A 4,541-nucleotide genomic window follows, 5' to 3' on the forward strand; every position below is an offset into this window, starting at 1 on the left:
TTAGAAATATACATTAACGTGCACTTTATTACACTATTAGTACATTTTAGCCTGCATACTACATGGAGTATACTTAAATATATACTTCAACTTTACTTAAGTATAATCTTTTGTAAGATAATCATAGGTTTTAAGCATAAAATGCATTTTTGTTTGTGGTGATTAATAATTAATTATTTGACATGGGTGTTGATCACAAATAATTGAGAGTTTGAAACTGCTGAATATGATCACTTCAAAAGTGATTCAAGAGAGTGTGGATGAGATATTTCACACTGTTCTGTCATTGTGTTGGTGATTAGTTTAGTTCTGATCATGCTGTTTTCTCACATCCTCGATTTTTGCCTCGTGATGGATACATATTGACCCGGCAGCGCTGCGTTCTGAGCATCCAGTATTGGATTACATTCTCTCATTCTCTTGAGAAATGCAGAGGGTTATATTTAGACATGCGCAGCTGTACATCTAGTTAGTCTGGGCAGTGAAGGTGGATATCAGGGTCACATGACTACTGGTGACCAAACCCTGCTCACAGATCTGGACCCTGAAAGTTTTTAGGCACAGTTGAGATGATTTACTGCAGTTATGCAAGGATTAAGGACGAGAAATCTGTTGCACTGATATGTTCATGAGCTAGTGATATCTTGTGATATCGGCAACTCTCTCTTTATGTCCTGAATCAAAGACAATCCATTGAAACTCAGGTGCTTCTGTGTGAATTCATTCATATAATTTTTGGCTTAGTCCCTTTATTAATCCGGGGTCGCCACAGTGGAATAAACCGCCAACTTATCCAGCAAGTTTTTACACAGCGGATGCCCTTCCAGCTGCAACCCATCCCTGGGAAACAACCATACACATCCATTCACACCCATTCACTATGGATAATTTAGCCTGCCCAATTCACCTGTACCGCATGTCTTTGGACTGTGGGGGAAACCAGAGCACCTAGAGGAAACCAACAGGAACGCAGAGAAAACATGCAAACTCCACACAGAAACGCCAACTGAACCAGCGTCTTTCTTGCTGTGAGGTGACAGCACTACTTACTGCGCCACTGCATCGCCCTTCTGTGTGAATTTAATAAGAAATTTTAATCAGATGACCTCCCTATTGTCGGTCCCTTAAAGGCACAAAACATTACTCTAAGTAGAGTGGTATTACGTCCTCTTGGGATACTGTTATACACTTAGATTAGGAGTACACAATAAGATTGTTGTACAATTGTACATTGTGAAATTGATTATTTAAATGTAGTAGTATAGTATAGTGTTTAAGTAGTAGTTAGTAGTTAAGGCCAAAATATAAAGTGGGGCAAAAATTGCCTGTAACATGTCAAAATATACTACAATTTAGAAATTTTGAAACACTGAACAAATATTTTTACAATGGGTATGTGCCTTGCACTATTATTTGACCCATTTTAGTTGATGTAATTGTATCTGGAGAATGTACAATTTCCTGAATGAAAGAATACTGCTGGACGAGTAAACACTGTATAGAATGACAGTTTCCCTTTCACTAATGGTGCATGTATTCACTACATATCGTTATTATACGAATGTTCTTTATCTAATATGCTAAAGATATTTACCATTAAATAAAAATAGCTAACTTTGCCCCACATAATGTATTATAGCCTATTGCAAAAATATGCCTGTTCATGAGGTTTTGTGGTCCAGCGTCACAAATATGTAAATCAGCCAAGGAATTTCCCGGTCAAACACACGCATTTGATTAATTTATTTGGAATGACTTATACTACTTAAAGCAACACAGCATCCAAATAAACATAAAGAGCCTGTGATGTTTTAAAGTACAAGCAGTAAATACAATCATTGAATTTTTTTGTGTGTGACAATATTAAAACACTCAATCAATTCTGCATAAAGTAGTAAATATATGGATTAAAGATAGAGATGGCATCATCTTCTTCACACATACAGACTGCCTATTATACCAGACACAGAACAGTATTTAGCAATTTTTTTTAGAGTCTTTCTTTCTGAGTCCAGCGATTTGTAATCCTCTCACACGCAGTTTATAATTGTGTCTAAGGCTAACTTAGATTAAAACAACTAACTTTGTGTTGTAGCCACACAATTTTAGAGCATTTACTAATGGTTGATATTTTAGCATTTTTTCTGAATGGCATAAATCCATGTATGCGTCAAAACGGCAGCCTACTTTCATAATCAGGATGTTTTTCAATACTTCATCCACAACAACAATATCAGGAGTGTTTTGAAAATCTCTAATGACAGTACTCAAACCATGTGCATTAATGTTCAATGATGGAAACCAGTTCATTCGTACAGTCTTACACACACACACACACATATGGTTTTTTTGCTCCACGTTTCATTCATTATACGGTCAAACTAAAAACTACACTAGAGAGCATATTTTCAGTATCATTTAGTCTTTTTGCTGCTTGTTTGGTGTTCAGCTCAGATGTCAGAATTCACACCTACTGTATTCATACCAACTGCACTAAATGAATAATCACACTAGAAATCATTTTAACTGAATGAAACAAGTATAAATACACTTATGTTGACAAGCCATTTGAGGAAAAAAGAAACAATTTTATTAAATATCCTGCCCAAACGTCCTGTATTAACAAAAGTAAGAAAGCTGCTTTCATCAGGCAATTTCTTGTTTGTTTTTTAGCATGGTAAATCATCAGACAAACCTGCACATTGAGTTCAGTGCTGGACTCAGACTGCACCAGCTCACTGAGGGATGTAACTTAAAATATAAAAGCACTAAACATCATTTCCTAAGTTCATATTAGGATTAGCCAACAAGAACAGCTTCTGTACTGCGCCCCAATGTGATTTCATTAAGCTCTTATCTAGATCCAGCTTTTGCTATTTATGGAGTGGGTTGTATAGCATAGAAAGAAAACTAGTATCTGAGTTTGTCTTTAATATACTGCATGCACCATAAAACAATGTAATTATGGTTATGAGGTGCTCTCTTACTTGCACTGTTGTACAGCCCACACAGCCGCTCCCTATTAGCTTCACAAAGAAGATCCCTATTAGATCATAGTAAACACACATTTAAACCCTCATATGAGATTTGAGTTAGTATATGATATGACTGACTTTGAGAGCCTCAGGAATGATGACATTGCAGCGTGGTTTAATAATTTTATGTTCAAATTTGCATCCAGTTGTAATTTGCGTTGCACTTTTATCCAAAGCCATGTAAGAATGGTCGTAAAAATCACTGAGATGTTTAATATTGAAGATAATTAATATAAAATTTGTTTCTTCAATATTAAACGTCTCAACATTTTTCGTGTTTTGTCATGGGATTTTTAACGACCACTGAGAGTCAGGACCTCAGTTTGACGTCTTATCCGAAAGACGACGCTCACTGACATTATAGTATCCCTTTCACTTTACTGGGGCATTAGGACTCATGCAGAGCAATCTAGTTACACAATAATCCAAATGATCCAGCTTTTTTAAGTTTAATATTTATTAGTTATTGTCAGTGAACATGAAAAATACATTAACAATTAGTAATACTATTACTAAACTATTTATTCAATTTTAGTTAACATTTAGGTTCAATATTTAGAAGTTTTATGACATTTTATTTTGATTGTATAGCTTTAACTAATGATAGCAAATGTCTAAGAGTCACTGTTGTTATTGTCAACTTAAACCTTAAACCTAAAATTTTTTTTTAACTCAATTAAAATACAGCTGCCTGAGCTATCCAAAATAACTAAGCTTAATTTGGCATTATAAACCTACTTAAATGTTATTTAAAAAATAAAAATTTTGAATATAAAAAAATGGTGATAAGAAGTATAGGGGAAAAATTAATACAAATGAAAACTTTAATGGTTGCTAAAATATGTAAAATAGTAAAACTAAATTTAACCTGATACTTAAATATTAACATTAAAAAAATTAAACATTAAAAATATTACTAATATGAGAGTATATTAAAAACACTCAATAAAACACAATCCATGGAGAGATATAGGTAGTGTGTGACAGATACAGTTTTTTTTTTTTTTTTGATATCTGTGTATTAAGTGTGTGTTGTGTATTGTATGCATTTGCTGTGGCAGGATCAGGAAGAGGTTGTTTAATACTTTTATGAAGCTGTGCTCTGATGCTGCATTTGAGCATTAACAATTTAATCTTCCAGTATGAGAGTCTCATTTATTATGGGTGACTGGAGAAAACAGGCCAAACTGAAAAAGCTTTCTTCTTGTGGATTTCACTTCTCGGCATTCCTCTCACCCACTTGTTATTACACTCACTCTCTCTCTCTCTCTCTCTCTCTCTCTCTCTCTCTCTCTCTCTCTCTCTCTCTCTCTCTCTCTCTCTCTCTCTCTCTCTCTCTCTCTCTCTCTCATGCTGTCTCCCCATCCGTTACTCCTCTTGTTAAGGGTGTCCCAATCCATCTGAGTGCCCATCCCACTCTCAAAGGAGTGCCACACACACACACACACACACACACACACACACACACACACACACACACACACACACACACACACACACACACAC

The 4,541-nt window shown here is 35.2% G+C and overlaps 1 protein-coding gene across 1 annotated transcript in view; it reads right to left on the reverse strand.

Annotated features, from left to right (window-relative positions):
* The window catches only part of mmrn2a (multimerin 2a), a 63,481-nt gene that overhangs the window by 39,459 nt on the left and 19,481 nt on the right, over positions 1-4,541 (reverse strand). The window lies entirely within an intron of this gene.

Source organism: Danio rerio, chromosome 13 (assembly GCF_052040795.2).
Source record: "Danio rerio strain M-AB ecotype USA chromosome 13, GRCz13ab, whole genome shotgun sequence".
NCBI classification, from domain to species: domain Eukaryota; kingdom Metazoa; phylum Chordata; class Actinopteri; order Cypriniformes; family Danionidae; genus Danio; species Danio rerio.